General features: G+C 38.4%; 1 long non-coding RNA gene across 1 annotated transcript; it reads left to right on the forward strand.

Moving 5' to 3' along the window:
• The first annotated feature begins 279 nt into the window (after positions 1-279).
• On the forward strand, positions 280-22,683 carry LOC116420335. The gene is made up of 3 exons (XR_004230630.1): positions 280-714; positions 20,549-21,596; positions 21,866-22,683. It is a non-coding gene; the product is annotated as an uncharacterized LOC116420335 (long non-coding RNA).
• The last annotated feature ends 812 nt before the right edge of the window (positions 22,684-23,495 follow it).

Below are 23,495 nucleotides of genomic sequence, written 5' to 3' on the forward strand. Positions count from 1 at the left end.
AGCCCAGAAAGTGATAGAGGAAAAACAATGAAGATGAAGATAATGGCAAGTAAAACTACTATGTGGTCTATCCACGTAGAGACAGGAAGGGTCACACCGCAAATGAAGCACTTCCTCTTTAAGATAAGTGTCCAGATGCCTTCATTGTTAACCATAAATTGGATTATTGATCACACGTGGCCTTTAGAAGTATTCTCAAAATTATATTTTTTAATAGCTTTTTATATACAAAACATATGTATGGGCAATTTTTCAACATTGACCCTTGCAAAAACTTGTTTCAACTTTTCCCCTCCTTCCCTTCCCCCCCTCCCCTAAATGGCAGGTAGTCCCATACATGTTAAATATGTATAACTGATTCTTAAGAAAGAATCTGGAAACTGCCTTACCTTTATTTCCAAACCTTTAAAGTGAAAAGACATCAAGTTTTTACTTTGTGCACTTTGGGTTTTTTAGCATAAACAATATTTTATCATATTTGGGCAATTTGTAAAATTGTATAAACTCTTTGGTTCATGGCTAGAAATCCTGGGTATTCATTTTTATAAACTCATTACTCAAATGGATCGGTGATTGTGTCATTTGGGGCATGTTCTTGACTGATGCAGATGGAGGACCATCCAGGGTGATTCTTGTCCATTTCTTCCCCAGATGTGCCACGTGAGAGCTGCCTAATGTTGGAGGCCTGCCTCCCTTCCCTTTGGCATCGATTGGGTGGGTATCAGTGGAGCTCTCTGTTTTGGCCATCGACTTCATACAGATCTTTAGTTTGTGTAAAACAAATTCCTGTGGTGTATGGCTCACTGGGCTGAGAATCAAAAAGACATCTTCCTGAGTTTCAGCCTCAGAGACTTCCTTAGCTGTGTGACCCTGCCTAGACAAGTCACTTAACTCTGCCTCAGTTTCCTCATAAAATAGAGAAGGGAATGGCAAACCACTCCAAGGTCTTTGCCTAGAACACCCCAAAAGGAATCCCAAAGAGTCAGACGTGACTGAAATGGCTCACCATGCTTAGAGCATGTAAAATGTTACTGTCTCTTTGAGGTATGATTTGGACTAGATCGACCCTGAGGGGTTTTCCAGCTGTGATGTTCTGTCAGTCTATGATTTTCATGGGCTGCACAATCCAAAGCACACATTATAAAGGGAGATGTTTTGAGAAAGCAACGGGCAATCATTTGGCTTTAAATTGACCTCTCGAATATAATGAAAATTGCATTTCCCTGCTGTTCTTAGGGTTGAAAAGGAGGTCAGCCAGCAGAAATACAGATCCTGAAAGTTTGTGGTAATTTTTCAATTGACACTTCCCATACTGGCCAACCTGAGAGCCATTGCAGCCTGGAAAACAGTTTTCTGGGTGGTATTCATTCATTTGTGTATATTTTGGAAAATGATGACACGTTTTTGTACGTTAACCTAATGTGAAAAGTTAATTTTCTATTTTTTTTTTAATTTTTTGTGTGTAAAATTGTGTGGGAGGCAGCATGGCAGAGTTTGTTACAAAATTTATATATAAATGCTAAAGGAAAACATTAATTTGTAAACTTTAGAGAATTAGTTGGAGATTTTGTACCCAATTCTGAGTCAAATGTAGCTTCTGTAACTAGCAAACTGGATGATGTACGGCACATTATTTAATCTCTTTGTCCTTTGCTTTGTGTGTGTGTGTATGTATGTCTGTGTGTGTGTGTGTGTGTGTGTGTGTGTGTGTGTGTATACCATATATTTATGATGATAATATATCCATCCTTCAAAGTGTTAGGAATAAAATGAAACAGTAGATGAAAAATCACTGGGGGAATAAAAAAAACAATTGCTCTTTTTCTTTCCCTTTATACGTGTTTCCCCCTTGAAATATTAAGTACATATCTAATAATTGACAAATAGAATTTTGCACTGTTTTAGAAGGCAATGGCTTTTGAAATATGTTTTTAACTTTTCTTTTGGGTGAAAGTTAGGGAGAAAAGAGTAGATAGAAGTTGTTCAAGCTTCTGGAATCATCTTCTGTAGATGGAATAGCTTCCTGGGGATTTGTATATCATACAGTTCTGAATATATTGAGGTATGAGAAAATCCCTTTGATAAGTATAAATTGCCATTTTGTTAAATTGTTTATTTGTGTTTTATATTCTCTACTGGCTACACCTGAGCTTTGATTTGAATGAAACTAGGGATGGATTCTTAGAAAAGTGAGAAGTGTGTCTAAATATTGGGTGCCTCAATACCTGACCTTAAACACTTCTTAGTTGGGGGCAAGTCATACCTTCTGTTTGACTCAGTTTCCTCAGCTGGAAAGTGAGGACAATAGCACCTACATCGAAAGGTTGTGAGAATCAAATGAGATCATATTTGTAAAGCACATAGTACAACACCTGGTACATTGGTGCTATTCAAATGCTTTTAGCCCTTCACCTCCTCTTCTCCTTTTTCTCTAATTTGGTGTTAATTTTTTATTGAGCCATTTCAGACTCTTTGTAACCCTGTTTAGGGTTTTCTTGGCAAAGATGTTGGAGTAGTTTACCACTTCCTTCTCCAGCTCATTTGACAGGTGAGGAAACGGAGGCAAGTAGGGTTAAGTGACTTATCCAGGGTCACACAACTAGGGAGTATCTGGGGCCAGATTTGAACTCATGAAAGTGAGTCTTCCTGATTGCAAGCCCAGAGTTCTATCCACTGCATCACCTAACTGACCCTGCTGTTGATTTTGCTTTTGCTTTAACTAATGGATTGTCAGACAGTCGACTAATTATCATAAAAAGCAAAGAAATCACAGTAAAAAGAAATTCACAGATATGTCAAAAGCACTCATTTCAACCAATAAATTAACCTTTATGATAATTGAAAATAGTAAGTTGATTTTGATTTTGTTTTTCAGTAAGTCCCTCTAGGTGGCCCAGATAGGTAGAAATAAAGGCCTGGTGTAAATTTAGAAATCAGTGGTTATTGAATAATCTGTTTAGTAAAAGAGCACTTCCTATCTTGCTGTAGAAATTTGCAAGGGGAGTAACCACTTTTAGGACATTTTGGTGCAAATACATTGCTTAGTGATAATCATGTTGGATAACTGCTGGGATGCCGTGTAAATCCAGAACATTAGATTGTGCAGTTGCAGAAATGTCATTTGCCTCCCACCTCCTTCACCTTACCCTCTCCTGGCTGTCTTGGGAAATTAGAAATGTGAAAGTAATATTTTATGCTGTAATTGTAGAGCTAGAGAACATTTATGGAAGGTCAGAAATGCTAACCCGCTTTTCTCAGTTGGTAAATATCAAGCTTGAATATTTATCCAAAGGCTTTTAGTGCCACCGAGAAAAGTAGGTTACACTGTAAGGAGTTTCTAAATTATAGGATGGATTAGTAGAGAAAGATTCTAATATCAAATATACGTGTATCGCTGAAGCTGTATATATTGTATGTAAGCTCAGTGCATTTGCTCTTAAATGGTTTTTCATTCAGTTTAGATTTCTGTTTGCTTATTTGGTCTTTGAGTAATAATATAAGTGATAAAAGAATAATGATCACCCATTGCGTGACTTACAGTAGGTTCAGCAAAAAACAACAACCATCCAAACCACACACGTGCCATAGACACACTTTTTTTGAAATATGCAGATAAAGCTAAACCAGTTTCTGCCTTTTCTTTAGTGATATTGCCTCAATTTTCCACTTTGGTCTACGTGTGTGTGGATCTATCACTATAATAATATGATATAATAATCTAGTCCAACCTTTCTAGAAATGATTCATATTTGTCATGTTTGCAATGCAAAGAACATTTAAATGTAACCCTGTATTTTTGCTGGAACAGCAACAGAGCTTATTTTAATTGTTAGGGGATTTTTTATGGGGGAGGTGTTGAAGATTACATGAGTTATATCCATTTCAGAACCTTAAGTCCAAGCATATATTTCTTTTTGTTTTGTTTTTTGTTTTTTTGTTGTTGTTTTTTTTATTTTGAAAAAATTTTCTTTTCAGCATTATCCCTTGCACTCACTTCTGTTCCAACTTTTTCCCTCCCTCCCTCCACTCCCTCCCCCAGATGGCAAGCAGTCCTATACATGTTAAATAGGTCACCGTATATTCTAGATACAATCTATGTGTGCAGAACCGAACAGTTCTCTTGTTGCACAGGGAGAATTGGATTCAGAAGGTCAAAATAACCTGGGAAGAAAAACCAAAATGCAAACAATTTACATTCATTTCCCAGTGTTCTTTCTTTGGGTTGTAGCTGCTTCTGTCCATCCTTGATCAGTTGGAACTGAGTTAGATCTTCTCTTTGTCAAAGAAATCCACTTCCATCAGAATACATCCTCATACAATATCATTGTTGAAGTATATAATGATCTCCTGGTTCTGCTCATTTCACTTAGCATCAGTTCACGTAAGTCTCTCTAAGCCTCTCTATATTCATCCCCAAGCATATATTTATTTCTTTTTTTTTTTTAATAGCCTTTTATTTACAGGTTATATGTATGGGTAACTTTACAGCATTAACAATTGCCAAACCTCTTGTTCCAATTTTTCACCTCTTACCTCCCCCCCCTCCCCTAGATGGCAGGATGACCAGTAGCTGTTAAATATATTAAAATATAAATTAGATACACAATAAGTATACATGACCAAACCGTTATTTTGCTGTACAAAAAGAATCAGACTCTGAAATATTGTACAATTAGCTTGTGAAGGAAATCCAAAATGCAGGTGGGCCTAAATATAGGGGTTGGGAATTCAATGTAATGGTTTTTAGTCATCTCCCAGAGTTCTTTCTCTGGGCGTAGCTGGTTCAGTTCATTACTGCTCCATTGGAGATGATTTGGTTGATCTCGTTGCTGAGGATGGCCAGGTCCATCAGAACTGGTCATCATATAATATTGTTGTTGAAGTACACAATGATCTCCTGGCCCTGCTCGTTTCACTCAGCATCAGTTCGTGTAAGTCTCTCCAGGCTTCTCTGAAATCATCCTGTTGGTCATTTCTTACAGAACAATAATATTCCATAATATTCATATACCATAATTTATTCAGCCATTCTCCAACTGATGGGCATCCACTCAGTTTCCAGTTTCTAGCCACTACCAAGAGGGCTGCCACAAACATTCGTGCACATACAAGTCCCTTTCCTTTCTTTATGATCTCTTTGGGATATAAGCCCAGTAGTAACACTTCTGGATCAAAGGGTATGCACAGTTTGATAACTTTTTGAGCATAGTTCCAGACTACTCTCCAGAATGGTTGGATTCATTCACAACTCCACCAACAATCCCAAGCATATATTTCAATAAGAAATCTCATCCCACTCATAAAAGGCTCTTGACCTTGAACAATTTAAAGAAAATCAACTTAATATCCAATATTCCTTGTTATCATTTCTAGGGTGACAAAGTATCATTTCTTTGCTGAATGCTCCTGGTCCACAAGGAAGAAAGGAAGGATTCAGACACTAAAAGACAGTTTCCCCTTATGTGGAGATGATAAGAGAGGGAGAGAAAAAACATAAGACTAGGAGTATGCTGCCTCCATTCCAATATGCCCAAGTACCACAAGCAGAGCTTTATGTCATAGCTAAGAGCTTAAGAGCTCAGTGCCTGGGAAGATCTGGAAGAGAACCTCCTCCCAGAAGCTTCTTGAAGAAACTCTAAATCCAAATTGCTGACATCTCCCACCCCAAAATGAAATTCAGGCGTGCTAGGGCCAGTTCTTCAAGGCTCCCCTCAGAACCTAGTTCCATTGATCTTTTTTAGCCTTTTGGCTGACTCTTATCATTTATTTATCATCTTCAGTACCTTGAAGAATTTTATCTCATTGCTATGTTTTGGATATTTTTAGATTGCTTTTTAAGACTATTAAGTCATATTGGTTTTAGTATGTTTCCTCCTTGTTTTGCATTTTTATCCATGATATTTTGAGGTTCTCTTCTCGTAGGGGAGGGGCCTCCACGTTCCAGTCAGTAGAGACACTGGAAATTGTAGTGAATTTGGACTCGGAGAATGTGATTTCAAATCTTACCCTGGACTTAATGCCAGTGTAATTTTTGGCAAGTCATGTGCAGTTTCCTCATTTGTAAATGGAGGGAATTGGGCTAGAAGACATAATATTCCTTCCAGTTCTAAATCTGGTTTCCTGTCATCTTGTGTTATTGAGTATTTTCAGTCATGTCCAACACTTCATGACCCCATTGGGGGTTTTCTTGGCAAAGCTACAGGAGCGGTTGGCCATTTCCTTCTCCAGATGAGGAAACTGAGGCAGACAGGGTAAAGTGACTTGTTCAGGGTCACACAAATAGGAAGTATCTGAGACTGGATTTGAACTGAGGTAAATGAGCTTTCCAGATTTAAGGTCCGGTGTTCTATCCACTGAGTCACCTACCTGTCTCTGTGGTCTTATGATCTACCTGTGTATCATCACCCCGACATGCTGCCTGTTTTTTCTTTAGCCAGCCCCTTTCTCCCCCCTCCCCCCCCAATAGATTTCTGTCATCTTTTTAAGCTAGGTGTACTGGAAGCTGTTTAGCTGGTACATTAGTTTCTGAGGGTTGATGTAGTTCCAAAAGTCAACGTGGATCCAGGCCTATACAGTTAAAATACTAGTTGTAAGCATTCTTTGAAGGTTGCGTTTAGTGGTTTTTAGCTATTGAACTTGTTTTGGGTGTTTAGCTATGATAGTAATGTTATGCCCTTGATACAGCGATGGCAAAAGAGTCCTTGATGAATGTCTGGGAAGAGACTAGGCAGGATTTCACAAATGATATTCTACAGTAAATTACGCCTTGTCATTTCATTGATGTAGGGAATCTGAAGGAGTAAATTCCCATTCGTCCCTGCAGATCTGGCAGCTCAGGGTCACAGGCCAGACTTGAGCCTCTCTTCCTGATTCTGAGGGCAGTTCTCTATTCAGTATATCAGGTTGCCTTACTGAGTAATTTTTTTTCAATGACATCTATGATATGTAGAAAATTAGATATGTGTAAAATCAAAAGCCATTCCCCCAATAGATAAGTGGTCAAAGGATATGAAGAAAATTCATTAAAAAGACAAAAGAATTACAAATTATCAATAGCTATTTGAAAGAAAACACCAAATCACTAATAATGAGTAATATAAATTAAACCAACTCAAAGGTTTCACCTCAAACTCAAAAAGTTGACCAAGATGACCCCCAAAATGACTAATCAAATGTTAGAGAGATTGGGCATAGGTAGGCACTCTGATACATCTTTGGTGGATCTGTGAATCAGTACAACCATTTTGAAAAGCAGTTTGGAATGATGAAAATAAAATCACCTAAATATCCATACACTTTGACAACACATTTCACTAGTGGGACATATACCCCAAGGAGCTCATTGATGGGAAGAAAGCTTCTATAGACACAAAAATATTTATAGCAGTATTTTTTGTGGTATCAAAGGACAGGAGATGAAGTTACATGCCCATAGATTGAGGAATAACTAAACAAATTGTGGTCACAATAGCTAGCAAATATGTTAAATGAATGTGAAAGAATATTGTGTAGTGAGAAACATCAAATGGGAGGAATAGAGAGCAGTAGAGTGAGGCAAAACAGATGGAAAGCTCATATGTAAAACGCCTTATCTACTCAGCCAAATTATATAACCTTGTCTCAGGCTCTTCTGTCAGGATCCACGCTTCTGAAAACTGAGGTGAACAGCCAAGGTGTCCCTGAAGTCCTCTCCCTTCTCCTGATACTCCTGATCTCACTAAAACTGACTCAACTTCCTATTGTGAATGGAGCTCTCACGTCTTTAAGTTAAAAAAACAAAAACTCATTCAGTGATCCTTTGGGATCTATTGGTCCAAAATGAGAATTCGCCCAGCTGCAGCTGTTTGTACATTTTGAACAATTCACCAAAAGTGGAGAGAATTTTGCCATGACAAAAGGACGTTTCCCAGCATATTGGATGTGAACCACAGTCGTTTAGGATGAGAAGGGGTAAGTGGATCATCTATCACTGGAGGGAGCACCAGTGGTTGCATGAGCTTTGGGGACTAGGAGGCAGAAAGGTGGTTTGTAGTGAAATGTGTATTAACTTGGCTAATAATATGCTAAGTCCAATGGTATGCATATAAATGTTTAACAACGGCCTCTCTGGGAAAAAAAAACAACAACAACAAACAACATAGGATATAAGTTTAATCTGCATTTTAACATTTTCTTCATTGCTTTCTGAAGTCTAGAAAACAAACCAAATCAAATCCTAATTTGTAACATTTGTTGATTTCTGAGATCTCAATGCTCACACTGATTTAGTAATTAAATAATTACATTAAATTTAATAATTGGCTCTTGTGCGCCACTTCATGCTGGCTCCAACTCACTGTTGACTGAATACAAGTTCAAGAGGTGCTAACCCTAGAGATTAAAAATAGTTGTTGAACCTCAGAGACTAAAACTGTGTTGAATTTTAGGATGACTTATACTATGCATAAAAAAAGGTAGTGTTCTTAATTGGGAAACTAAGTCACTTGAACATCTGTACAAAGGAGGGACCTGAAGAAAAAGGTTACTGAACAGACAAGGAACCTGGATCTCTACCCTAGACAGCAACAAGAAGGAAATAGACTACCATTTCCACCGTGGCTGAACTTGCACTAGAGCTATCACCTTGGGAAAAGAGAACAATCAAAAACTGAGCCTGGACAGGGTCATATGAATCGTGATAACCCTTATTCTGTAGACCTCTTCAGCCATGCCATCTTCATTTTACCACCTCCCACTCCCCAAGAATGGAACTCTGCCCCTGGAACCATCCTGTGTCCATTTCCTATTTACTTCTAGCCATGTCACCACATATGCCTTCCTACCCTTTGTGTTGTCTTCCTCCATTAGAGGTCAGGGACTATCTTACTTGCTTGTCTTTTTCTTTTCCTCTTCCATCCATCATCATGGAGATAAGATCTCCAGGAGGCTAGTATGAATGATATTTGGGGAGGAATGAGAAAAGGGTGATTGATGACTCCGAGCTTCACGGGAGATGTAGGGAAGAAGAAAAAGTTTGAAAGCATATAGAAAGGATTTACCTTGGGCCATGGGGAAATAGAATTCAGGCTAAACTGTGCGGCATATATAATTCTCCGAAAGCTCATGTTATAACTAGGTATCTTTAATAGAGTTCAGAGATGGGATGCAGGTTTCCGTGTTACATTTTGTGATTCCTGCCATGAATGGTTTCACAGTTTTGCTGTATTTTGGGGTATGCTAAGTGATCTTCACCTAGTGGCTAGCCTATGGTGATAAACGTTCGCTAGCTGGGCTGGCTCTCAGAAAGCAGACCCTTTCTGTTGCTGGGATTATTCTCAAAGCTATTTTTGATTGGAAGAACCTGCCAAAGCTTGTGTCCAATGGGTTAGAATCACCACCACACACCACACAATGAGGCTTCCACAAACACTGGAAAAATAAGACATGTGACTCAGACTGTTATTCAGGCTATCTTCATGCAAATGGATTCATGCTCCTCTTGCAAAGGCCACAGGTTGGAAGACATTGCTTACACTGCTGAAATAGAAGTTCTACAAATTGGGCAAGTTTGGACAAAACAATCCCACCAAGTCCGTGTGCTACCTAAACATAGCCCTACTATCTAATATACTATACCATCTAATAGCCCTATTAGGAAATCATATTGCTCCTCATTATTACATGTAGATCCCAACTAAAGTAAAGTTGGTACATGAAGATGACTCACTTGGAGGACAAGAATCATGGAAATTTACAGCCTTCTCTAATACATATGTTACTAATTATAACAAGAAAGCTGTCTCCCTTCCATTTGATGTCTTATCCCTAGCAAACTGCTCTGATTTTCTTCTCAATTAATTACCATTTCCCCTCGAATAAATGCTATATATTATTGATATATAATATATATTGATTAATTATATATACATATATATCATACTACTGAACCATGACCTTGGACCAGTGAACCTGAAAACAAGGCTTCCTTCAAACAAAAATATGATGGGTAATTCTTGCCCAAACCACCGTTCCACATTAGTCAGGGGAGATAGGAATAAAGGTTACCTGTTTGTAAAAATAACTGGTTCCTTCAAGTAAGAAATGAGGCAGAAAACAATAAGAAAGGAAAAATAATGGTTAGGATTTAGATCATGATTTAATTAACTATCAATACAACTACTTAATATTGACAGGGTTTTTTCTATCCATTTACATCCATATATATATATATATATATATATATATATATATATATATATATATATCAGTTTGTCAGTTCATGTTTCTTCTGATATTTCTCTGAATTCTTCACACTGATGAGCCTTCATAGAATAATAATACTCCATTATGCTTGTCCCACAAGAGCTTTTATGAAAGAATATTGACTTCTCAAAGTGTTATTCCAAATATAGAAATTTACTGCCTCAATATGAAAAGCATGATCCCCCCCTTATCTCTTCAGTCCCTGGGAAGGAGAAGATCAGGTTCATTTCCTATAGTGTGTAGTCTAGTCCCAGTTCTGAATCCAAAGCCCCCCTTTGACTTGAGTATCAGGCTTTCTCAGGGCTTCTCTTCTAAGCTGGCTGGCTGGCTGCACCATCCTGCCTGCATATTCTAACTTCAAGGTGCAGTGGCTCAAACTGGTCCTTTGAATTTTTTAGTTTATGTGGGACCTTTCTTTTTACCCATGACCTCTTTGAGGGTGAATAACAACTTGCATTTATATGGTGCTTTAATGTTTGCAAAGCACTTAACAAATATCTCATTTGATCCTCATAACCCCGGGAAGTAGATACTATTATTATTCCCGTTTCACAGAAAAGAAAACTGAGGGGCAATGTGAAGTGACTTGCCTTGAGTTACATACCTTTTAAGCTACTGAGGCTAGATTTGAACTTCCTGACTTTAGGTCCAGTACTCTATCCATAGTGTCATTTAGCTGCTTCTATGTACTTAGGAATGGATTCTCTGGGTTAAAGGATAAGGATGTTTTAGTCACTTTTTTTTTTTTTAGCATAATTCCAAATTGCTTTCCAGAATAGCTGGACAAATTCCCAGCTCCGCCATGAAGCATGCCTGTATTTCTGCAGTCTCTCCAACATTCACTATTTCCCTTTTTTGTCTTCTCTGCCAATTTGCTGGGCATAAAGTGAAACCTCGGAGTTGTTTTGATTTGCATTTCTATTATTATTTGTACATTTCTCATTAGTTGGACAGTACTCGGTGTGGGTAATAGTCTGCAGTGCTGCTTATGAGAACTGTTAAAATCCTTTGTCTCCTCCTTCCAAGGGGTATGGTTCTTCCTCTTAAATATTTGTGTCCAATTCCCCATGCATCTTCACCATCAGACCCTTAGAGATAACTTGATGCAAGAATATTTCTCCCAGTGATGTCTTCCCTTCTTACTCTAACTGCACTGATTATGTTCACACAAAATCTTTTCAATTTCGTGTAATTTAAATTATCTGCTTTATCTTTTATGATCTCAAATTTTCCCCTTAGGGAGTAAAAAGGGAATAAGAGAAAATCAAAGAACCAGAAGCTGAGGGGATGCCATAGATTTCCTGTTAGATTTCCTATTCTATGAAAGCTCATCAGATTTCAATTGGAGAATGGCTGAACAAATTGTGGTATAAGAGTGTAACAGAATATTGTCACACAGTAGGAAATGACAGATTTCAGAAAATCGCAAAAAATATAAACGCTGTAGAGTGAAAGGAGCAAAAGCAAAATGGCTTCTGCAAGGGCAACAACACTGTAAGAAAAAGAACTTTGAAAACCTTCAGAATTGATCAGAGTAGTGACCACCCATGTCTCTGGAAGACCCCTGATGAAACAGGTTTAACTACCTTCTGACAAAGAAAGAAGAAAGAAAATAAGCATTTATAAAGTGCCTACTGAGCATCAGGCATGAAGCTAAATGTGTTTTGTTTTTTAAAAAACATCTCATTTGATCTTTAAAACAACCCTGGGAGATAAGTGCTATTATCATTTCTATTTTTACAATTGAGAAAATTGAATCAAACAGGGACTAAATGACTTGTCCAGGGTCACATGGCTAGTAAGTGTCTGAGGCAGGATTTAAAATTCATCTTTCTGAATCCAGGTCCAGAGCTCTACTGTATCACCTAGCTGCCAGAGAAATGATGGACATGAGGTACAGAAAGAGACACATTTTTTAACATGGCCATTGTGTGGATTAGTTTTACTTGACTATACTTATATGGCATAAGGATTTTCTTCTCTTTCTTTCAGTTGTTAATTGGGGAAGGGGCAGTAATTAAGGGGAAGGAAGTTCGCAGTAGTAATGCCAAAAATACAGGAACTACTGACTTTTTTAATGCACAGAAGGAAGTTCAGAAGGAAGCACAGATAGGCAAGTTAGTTTTGAAAGTAGTAGGTAGAACTTAATAAGTATCTCCCCCGTTTTTTTTTTTTAAAGCAAGCAGATTGAAAATAAGAGATCCATGGTTTCATTGTTCTACTAGAAATCCTCTTTTTGTGTTCTGTTGTATATAGAAATACTCTTTTTTTCAATGTTTAAGTTCAAATTTTTTTAAAAAGTTCCTCTCTAATCATAGCTGTGAAAAGTACCTGACACTTTCATAATTAAAAACATTTTTCCTCCTTTAAATTAATAAGCATTTATTTATCTTTTCTCTTTCCCACCATCTTCCTTATTGAAAGAACATGTGTTGTCAAACAAAAAGAATTTCCATATTAGTCATACCTAGAAACGTATGTCTTGAGTCTGCCACCTTTCTGGTGAGTAGGAAGCTTATCGTGGGTTCTCTGGAATTACAGCTAGTCATCATATCGATCAGAATTCTAAAATCTTCCAAAGTTGTTTGTATTTGCAATGTTGTTAATGTATACATTTTCCCATTCACTTTCCTGGAAATTTTGTGTATGGGAATGTGTATAAGGAAAGTACCTTGGAGAGACTGGGAAGCATATGTAGACATCCTGTAACTGATTCCCATCCGCTAAACCTGGAACGAATGGGAGGTTCGTTGGCTGCAGAGGTGTTCAGAAGAGTAAGATGGATTCCACCAACTTTCCGGACTGTCTTCTTGGTTGTACTGTTCATTGTAGGACTGTCTGTTGAGAGACTGCTATAAGAGGAGAGGCTGTGGCCCCAAGAGGTCCTTGGCCTTTGTATTTGTTCTAGGTGAAGGGAATGAAGTCTGTGACCTTGCAGGTTTTGAAAGGTCTGGAGGGTACCTCCTATCCCAGTGTTCTAAAGTCTGGGTTCCAGAGTCATTGTGGCATCAATAACCTAAGGAGCAAGCAATGATCCTTGGAGTCCCAGCCTAGTAGTAGCTGAGACAAGGACTCATCCAGCAGAGTTGATACATTTGGAAGGGAACTTGGTGGGACAGATGCTATGTAGGAATTGTGGTAAGTTGAGCCCATCCCGCTTTCTACCACCCCATTGGAGTGCTAATAACTAGTCCCTAATAGTGGGAAAAGCACAACTGGCAAGGGTTCTTCCCAGTGACAATAGAGGAAACAAACTATCCCAGTTCCTCAGGGTACCCTAAAACCCTGAAGGAGATGTACCCAGCCTGGCCCTGAGAGAAAGAGCTTATGATCACTCTGAAACCATCCTTTTCATTATTAATCACAGCACAATAATATTCCATTATATCCATATACCATAATTTATTCAGTCATTTTCCAGTTGATGGGGCACCCTCTTAATTTCTAGTTCTTTGTCTTACAAAAAGCTGTTGTAAATAATTTTGTAATTATGAATCCTTTCCATCTTTCTTTAATCTCCTTGGGCATAGAGGCTTAACGGTGATGTTATAGAGTAAAAGGGTATGTACAGTTAAGTAACTTGGAGCAGAATTACAAATTGATTTTTATTTTGTTGTTTTTCTTTTTTTAATTATTTTTTCCAGTTATCAAGCATTTATTTTTCTCTCTCCTTCCTACTTACTTTCCACTGGGGAAAAATAAGAAAAACAAATACTTTGTAACAAATATGCTTAGTTAAGCACGACAGATTCCCATATTGGCCATGTCAAAAAAACGTCTCAGTTCAGATCTTGAATCTGTTGTTGCTCTGTCAAGTTGTCCTGTGACAATCATGGCAGCTGAGGGGGGAAGGGGGACCAGTTTCCTATCTTAGTCATTCCTGGTAAGATTCTTCTCAGAATCTCCCTTAATAGGTTGATCCTTCACCTGGAAAATGGTCATCTACCCAAGAGCGTGTGGCTTCAGAAAGGGCTAAGGGTGTTTGTTACCTGGCAACTCCAGGAGAAATGGCCAGGACAGAACAGAGGTGCCCAGCATCTGTAGATTTTACCAAGGTCTTTGATACTGTCAGTCATGAGGGTTTATGAAAGATCATGGCAAAATTTGGTTGCCTGGAGCAGTTTATCAGTATTATACACCAGACCTGTGATCACACACTTAGCCAGATTCTAGATAATGAACGATTTCCCTTAGGCTTTCCCAATCCCCATTGGAGTAAAGCAGGGCTGTATTCAACATGATGTTTTCAGCAGTGTTGTTAAACAGCAACGGCGTCAAGGTCAGTTACTGCACTGATGGGAAATTATTTAACTTGAAAAGGCTAGAAGCCAAGACTAAAGCGGAGGGAGAGTTGTGCAGTTTTTTGTTCACAGATGGTTATGCGCTCAGCGCAGCCTCTGAGGCTGAGATGCAACAGAGCGTGCATCTATTCTTGGCTGCTTATGCAAATTTTGGCCTGACAATACCAAATAAACTCAGAAGTTCTCCGCCAGCCAGAACTGCACCATCCATATGTGTAACCATGAGTTGCAGCAAATGGAGAGATTTTGAATGCTATGGATAAGCTCACTTACTTTAGAAGTAGACTTTCTGGGAATGGACACATAAATAATGAGATTGATGCATGTGTTGCCCTAGCCAGCTTAGTGTTTAGGAGGCTCCGAAGAAAAGTGTGGAAGAGAAGAGGTATTAGACTGCCTATCATACCGAAGATCTACACAACTGTCTTGCTGATCTCATTGTTATAGGCCTGTGAAAGCAGGACAGTATACCAGCATTGTGCCACAACACTGAATCACTTCCATTTGAATTGTCCTAGGAAGATTCTGAAGATCCCTTGCCTTCCTAAGACAATCTGTCAGGCATTCAAACTCTACTGCAGAAAACGCAGCTCTGATGGGCTGGCCATATTGTTCAAGTGCCAAATGTATGTTTGCCTAAAAGTTGACAGAGAACTCACACAGCAAATGCTCATGCGGAGGTCAGAAGAAACCATTCAAGGACATTCCATGAAGAACTCTGGAGTCGATTGAGACATAGGAGACACTGACACATAACCAGCCAGCTATCAAAGAAGGAAGGTGCTATACTCTATGAACAAAGCAGAATGGTAGTAGTTTAAAAAGAAGTGTGAGATGTACAAATTTGGAATTTCCACTCCAGATGTTCCCGTGGACTCTTTGTACCTGACCCAAATTAGAGCCTTCTGAACTTGTATTGGTCTAATCAGCCACAGCTGGATACCCTGTATCTCAACCCTGACACGGTAATGGTCACTTTGGTCCTCTTTTAGCATGAAGGACAACAACCATCACTGTCTGGAGCTTTGTGGCCCACTTTATCACTGGTCCTGTGAAACCATGGTTAATTATTGCATTGATCAGGGTTTCCAACTCTTTTAAAATTGTTCATTTTTACAGTGTTGTTGGCTATAAATAGATTGTTCTCCCAGTTCTGCTCACTTTACTCTGTATCAGTTCATATGAGTTTTTCCACGACTCTTTGAAATTGCCTCTTCCTTTATTAATAGTGTCTTATGGTATGCCATAATTCACCCATTCTTCAGTTTATGAGCATCCCCTTAGTTTCTAGTTCTTTGCCATTACCAAAGTGTGCTACTAAAATATTTTTGTACATGGTGGGACCTTTTCCTCTTTTTTTTATTTCTTTGAATTATATGCCTAATAGCAGTATCATTGAGTGAGAGGGTTTGTGTGCACAGTCTAATAACTTTTTTGGGCATAATTTCAAATTATTTCCCAGAATTACTAGATCAGTTCAGAGATCCACCAATAGTGCTTTAACATTATTGTTTTCCCTTAGCCCCTTTAATATTTGTCTTTTTTGTTTTTGTTACTTTCCTAATCTAATGGGTATGAGGTGAAACCCGAGAGTTGCATATTTTACATTTCTCTATTAGTGATTTGGAGCATTTTATCAGCTATACATAGTTTAAATGTATTCTTTTAGAAACTACTTGTTCATAGTCTTTGACCATATGTCAGTTGGGGAATGGTTTTTGTTCTTTGAAACTTAAATCAGTTACTTTTATATCTTGAAAATGAGACCTTCATTGGAGAAATTTATTCTCCTCCTCCCCAGTTAACTGTTTCCCTTCACTCTTAATTTATAGAATCAAAACTTTCTGTTTTTTCTTTTGTGGTTCTCTCTACCTCTCTTTTGGTCATGAACCCTATATATTCATAGTTCCATAAGATAATTTATTCCTTGCTCCTCTTATTTATTATGATTTTTTCCTCTACCTTTTTAAAAAATAGTTGTTAAGTTTCAAAATACATACAAAGATAGTTTTCAATATTCACCCTTGCAAAATCCTGTGTTCCAAGTTTTTCTCCCTCTCTTCCCCCAACCCCCTCCCCCAGACAGCAAGTAATCCAATATGTTAAATGTGCAATTCTTCTATCCATATTTCCACATTTATCATGCTGCACAAGAAAAATCAGAAAAAAGGGAAAAAATGAGAAAGAAAGAAAAGCAAACAAACAACAAAAAAAGTGGAAATCCTATATTTTCATCCACATTCACTGGTCACGGTCTTCTTTCTGGATGCAGATGGCTGTCTCCATTACAAGTCCATTGGAATTGGCTTGAATCACCTCATTGTTGAAAAGAGCCAAATCCATATGATGTGATTTTTAAAAATATCTAAATCTGAGCTGTCAAACTCTGCACACTTTTTGATCCAGCAGTGTCTCTACTGGGTCTGTATCCCAAAAAAAATCATAAAAAAGGGAAAAGGACCCATAGGTACAAAAATATTCATAACAGGTCTTTTTGTGGTGACAAAGAATTGGAAATTGAAGGGATACCCATCAATTGGGGAATGGCCGAATAAGTTAAGGTATCTGAATGTAATGGAATACTATTGTGCCATGAGAAATTCTGAACAGGTGGATTTCAGGAAAAAAAATTGGACTTACATGAACTGATGCTGAGTGAAGTGAGCAGAACTAGGAAAACATTGTACACAGTACCAGCAACACTGTGAGATGATCAGGTTTGATACACTTTGCTCTTCTTGGCAATACAGTGATTCAAGACAGTTCAAAAAGACTCTCTATGGAAAATGCTATCCACATAGAGAGAAGGAACTATGGTGTTTGAATAAATATCAAAGCATACTATTTACTCTTTGTTTTTCATTTCTCATAGTTTTTTCCTTTTGTTCTGATTCTCCTTTCTTAGCATAACTAATGTGGGAATATGTCTAATATGTTTGTACATATAATAACCCATATCAGATTGTTTGCTGTCTTGGGGTAGGGGACACAGGGAAGGAGAAAAAATTTGGAACTCAAAATCCTATAGAAGTGAATGTTGAAAACTATCTTTACATGTAATTGGAAAAAATAAAATATTGTCAAGTAGGGATCATGTCTAAATCATGTATCCATTTAGAGCTTCTCTGGGTATATGCTATGTAGTCTATACCAAAGTTTCTTAAACTGTGGGTTATGACCCCAAATGGGGTCATGTAACTGAATGTGAGAGTCATGAAAGTATGATTTATTCTCATTAAATGTGATCCGTATACCTATTTTATATACTCATATATCTGGGGTCACATAAAAATTTTGCAGGTAAAAAGGGATTGTGAGTGGGGAAAGTTTAAGAACCCCTGGTCTGTGCCAGTTTCTGCCAATTTTTCCAGTGGGTTTTATTGAATAGTGAGTTCCTACCCCAATAGGTGGCACCTTTGGGTTTATCAAACACTACTGTGCTTTTTACTTCTGAATGTTGTGTACCTGATCTGTTCCATTAATAGACCTCTCTTTCTCTTTTTTTTGTTAATTAGTACCAAATGTTTATGATGATTATTGCTTTGTAATCTAGTCTTTTTTTGGCCCTCTTCCATGTCACTTTTTGAGATTCTTGACCTTTTATTTCTCAAATGAATTTCATTATTATTTTCCCTAGCTCTATAAAGTAATCTTTTGTTAGTTTATTACGGAGCTAAGTAAGTTAATTTAGGAGTATTGTCCTCCGTATTATATTGGATTCTTCTGTCCCTGAACAATTAATATTCTAGTTATTTTTCATTTGCATAGGGTGTTTTGTTGGTGTATTCATATAGTTCCTGCATGGATCTTGGTTGGTAGACTTCCAAATATTTTATATATTCTGTAGTTGCTTTAAAAGGATTTCTTTTCCTGGTTTTTTTTTTTGGGCAGTATACAGATATGCTAGTGATTTATGTGCATTTGTTTTATGTCCCGCTACTCTGTTGACTCCAGATATTTTTTTCTTAACACTTAGTAGCTGTATGACCATGGACAAATCACTTAACCCTAATTGCCTTGCCAAAAAACCCTCTAAAATATTTAAAATTCCTTAATATTATTTTATCTTCTTCTTGAAGGTGGCCTAGCTGTACCAGATCTAAATATTATTTTAAATATGTATTTTATAGTATGACTTTTATATGCCTCAAAGGCAGTTGGTGATTTTCATATCACCCGATTCAGAGATTTCTGTTCAAATCCTACAAACTGACTCTTGAGCAATTGATCTATCTCATGTTCTTCCATGGCAGATTGACAATTGAAGTCGACCTAAAATGTGGGAGGTCCTATCTGCCACACTTTGGGTTTTGGAAAATCCATTATCCACAGGTCATTCTTTAAAGTCAGAATTAGAATTGGTTCATTAGGACCCACAAAGGAAACTTGAAGAGAAGTGGCAAGGTATTCCATTTTAGATAGAGGAAAGAAGACAGCTCACTCAAATGTTGATTTCTTTCTTCTCTCTGAGCTGTGATTGTCATGTAATTGGAAAAAAAAAAAAAAAAAGAAAAAATTCAACTGAGTAACTTCATTGTCCCAAAGGAAGCATCCGGCATTTTGTGGGAGCAATCCGGTCTTGGAGACTATATCATAGATGGATGATATAATAATGAGAGTGGGAGTAAAAGTCTTGCCTTTCATCTGTCAGCCTCTCCTACCACTTTCACTAAGGGAACCAAAGCAAAGGAGTCTTATGAATGAGTAAAACAAAGGGATAATGATCTGTTTAGGAAAGGATTTAATGGACAATAAAAATCTCTCCCATAATGATCAATCTCAGGGAGAAAAGTAATTATTTCACTTATTAAATTCTATTGTACTGACAAAAAAAAGATAAAAGAATATGCTATCTTTCCATTTTAACTAGGCTAAAGAGAATAGATCATATCAACTTGACTTTTCTATTAACAGCTGAGAATTTTTCTTAAATGGTGCCCATGCATTTCCTCCATCCCACATCTTTCCACAAATCAGTAAACTGAGGTGTGATACCCAGATTACACAGAAAAATTGAGGGTGAAATGGGCTTAATTAACCCATTACACTCATGTTCATCCAAATGAGAGATACTGGAAGAGGTCTATTATCTTTCTAAATGTGATTAACATAAAGTTCTTCTACCCTCTCTCATCTTGTCACTCAGTTCCGAATCATAGGATTTAGAGTTGGAAGAAGTTATTTAGTCCAAGAGAAGCAGATTGAGTTGGATTCATCAGAGCATGTCTGGCATTATTTGCAGGATACCCCCAACCCCCATTTCCACTTTGTTTTTTTTTCTCCCAAAGCTCTAGTAACTGTTCTCTTTCTGTTTGCTAGTGGGTATGACCATCCCGCCTCGGCATTCTTTGGGTATAAGGAGTGTCCGAGTGGCTCCAAACTTTGTGTCTTTTAAGGGTGTCACAGACCTGTACCCTCAGTGCCCATGAGTCTGACAAATTTCAAAATGCTCAGATGGCTGACCACTTCGAGAAGTCTCACTTGACTACACTGTGCCTGGATCTTGGCATTTGTTTGCTGGAAACAAGGCTTCTGAACTACTCTCTATTTGCAAATCGGGGTCAAGGAAGAAGGGAGATATTCTCAGCAGGGTCTGTTTCACGGGTCTTCTCAGCAAGGTCACGTATGCCGACACTCCAGAAGGAGGTAGCCTCCCCTAACAGGCCCACATCCTGTAGGCTCTGGACTGCTTTGATCATCCCTCCTTTCACCAGGGAGCCAGTTTAACATGCACAGAGTTCTTATCTTGTTGTTTAGTAGTTTTTCAGCCACATCTGATCACCTGTGTGCCCCTTCTGGGATTTTTTGGGCAAAGACATTGGAGTGCTTTACCATTTCCTTCTCCATTGGATCCTTTTTTTTCAGGATTGGAGGTTAAATGAGTTGCTCAGAGTCACATAGCTAGGAAGTGCCTGAGGTTGGACTTGAACTCAGGTCTTCCTAACTCCAGTCCCAGTACTCTATCTACTAAAGCCACTAACTGCCTCTATTTTTCTCATTGACAGTCTTTCCCTCATCCATGTTCTGTGAAACCACCCAGAGAAGAGCATTGCCGTCCCACTTCCCAGGCGGCCTACCCTGTCCCATCTTGGCTTTCCATACCCTCTGAGGAAGGAAGGTGTGGGATGCCGACAGCAGCACTCCATCTCCTCTTCTCGGCTTTGGGTTTTTATTGCCACTGTTCTCTCTGAGTCACTGTTTTTCACTCAGGCTACAGCACTTGACTGTCGGTTTCCCCGACTGTCCTGTGAGCACAGGCATCATTTCTTGCTCATAAAGAACTTTGTTATTTGAGGCCTTCCAGTTCATCTTCCACCAATCCGTCAGTCTGGTGTTTCCCCAATTTTATATCCAGACTTCAAAATGAACCCTGTCGGGCCCCTGGAGACTCTCTAGACTGACTCTGAGCCATCTGTGATTTCAGCCATGTGGGTCTTGCCCCACCGACCCTAATTGCAGGAGTACTGGTTTTGGTGTCAAAGGACTCTGTCTCCATTCCTGGCTCTTCCATTTACTAGCTGTATGACTCTGGGCAGAATCCTTCCCATGTGTAGGCAGAGCTGGACCTCGAAAATCCTTCCCAGTTCTGTGAACCCAAGGCCAAGGAACTTGGGAATTCTTCTGTACCTCAGTAGAAGGTCTCCGAGAGTGCTGTGGTCACAGAAGTCATTGACTTGCCCACAGACCAGCATGGAGTCTCTCCACATTCAACTAGCTTGGTCCTTAGATGACATAGTTTGTTTCCGACCTTGGACTGGGAAGTCTGATACAGACCCTGATAGAGCTTGGATTCTGTCAGTGTAGCCTTTTCCATTTTGCCCAAACGAGGCACAGGAAGAAGGCCTTCTCTTCTCCCGCTTGACTGTTGCATGTAACTTAGAAGCCAAACACCAAATTTAGAAGCAGAGGAATTTTCATGAAGATTATATGACTGGATGATTGCTGAGTGTGACTTGGGGCTTCCAAGTTGTACCTATTTTTGCACACTCAGCCTGCAGATTTCACAGACTGGAGGAGCTCGGTTGCCGCCTCCCTTGTCCTGGACCCCTAAAGGTATACCATTCCCTCCACTTCCAAATACTGCTAATCCTATAAATGTTTATTTCAAGACAACTTGAGGCAAATGAGAGAGAGGCAGGGACCCATTATCTCTGGGCCACCAAGACACCTTTCTGCCTCAGTTTCCTCAGCTGTAAAATGGATATAATGCTCCCCATCTCCCAAGGTTGTAAGGATCAAATTACATAGTCGTATTGCACTTAGCACAGTGCTGGCATATAGTGGGTACTTAATAAATGCTTGTTTCCTTTCTTCCTCTCCAGGACAGAGTAGATCTGTTTTAGAACAGACAGAGTGGGCAGTTTTCCTATGCCAATGAAGAGGCCAGTCAGTGGTTAGAGGATCAGATCTCTGTCTGGAGACAGCAAAATCAGTCCATCTTGCTCTCTGGAGATACAGGATTGGTCAGCATTCAGGTAAGACCTATTATGAATTAGGCACCTTCACGTCCACACTTTGACCACTCAGCTTTAGAGATGTCAGGGATTATCCTTGTCAGAAGGCCTGCTTGCAGGGTCATGGGCTGGGACATTGCTCCGATCTCAGACAATGAACTTTTCTTGGGGAAAAAAATTTAGGCACCTGTTGCTTTCTAGGCGTAAGGAAAGCCCAGTATGGGAATTTCCTCTACCCAGGCAGGCTGATGAGTTTTCTGTGCCTTATTTTTAGAAGTAGCTTAATTGGAATAAATGTAAAGCCTGGACTAGATGTGGGATATCTTAGGAAGAGTGAACACCCGATGAGGAAACACCTATCAATGCATATCAGTCCGTGCTCTTGCAACTTAGAGAAATACCTGTAAAGTCTAGTGGGTTTCAAAAAGGCAACTTCAAAAATGGAAGCTAGCGGAGTTTGTCTGAAAAACATATGTAACTCTTAGTGGATCACACACCGTGAGGGTGGTATGATATGGCATCCAGAAAAATTAATGGTATTACCCTGATTCCTTTCCAATACATCCACAACAATCTATTCTAGTTACATTCATTTAGTTCCTGGGTATGTCTCCATAGTCTCTATGTTTTATATATTCTGCAGTTTCTTTAAATGGAATTTCTCCTCTCTCTACCTACTAGATTTTGTTGGTAATATATAGAAATGTTGATGATTTATGTGGGTTTATGTTAGATCCTGCAACACTTTATTGTTTCAATTGTTTTTAGCCTTCTGTAGGATTCTTTAGAAGCTATCATGCCATCTTCAGAAAGTGTTTGTTTTGTTCCCTTTTTGCATATGTTTATCTCACTGATTTCTTTTTTTATTGGTACAGCTAGCATTTATAGAATTATGTATCAGTGATAACAGCTATCCTTGTTTTATCACTGATCTCATAGCAAAGGCCTCCAACCTTTTCCCCCCTACATATATAATATTTGTTCCTGATTTTAGAGAGATTCTGCTTTCTGTGAAGGAAAAGTCCATTTATTCTTATGCTTTCTAGTGGGTTTTTTTTAAACAGAAATCAGTGGTATATTTTGTCAGAAGTGTTTTCAGCATATATTGAGACATTTATATGGTTCTACTATTTATTATTATTAATAGAACCTGTTTTCTTATATTGAATGAACCTTGCATTCCTTGTCTAAATCCAACCTGTTCATGCTGTATGATCTTTTAAATATGTTGTTGTGGTCTATTTGCTATTATTTTATTTATTATTTTTATGTCAATGTTCATCAGGGATGATGGTTGATGATTTTCTTGCTCTGCTTTGTCTCGCCCTGATTTAGCTATTAAAACCAAAGCAAAATCAATAACATCCTAAATCCTTTGGGAGCTCATTTCCAATTAGTTCAAATTTATTTTTATTTAATAATCTATGGGGTTTTTTGGTTAATCTGGATATTTTGTATTTTTTAAAGTAGTCACTATTTCATCTGATTTATCTATTTT

The sequence above is a fragment of the Sarcophilus harrisii genome, chromosome X (assembly GCF_902635505.1).
Source record: "Sarcophilus harrisii chromosome X, mSarHar1.11, whole genome shotgun sequence".
Lineage (NCBI taxonomy): Eukaryota > Metazoa > Chordata > Mammalia > Dasyuromorphia > Dasyuridae > Sarcophilus > Sarcophilus harrisii.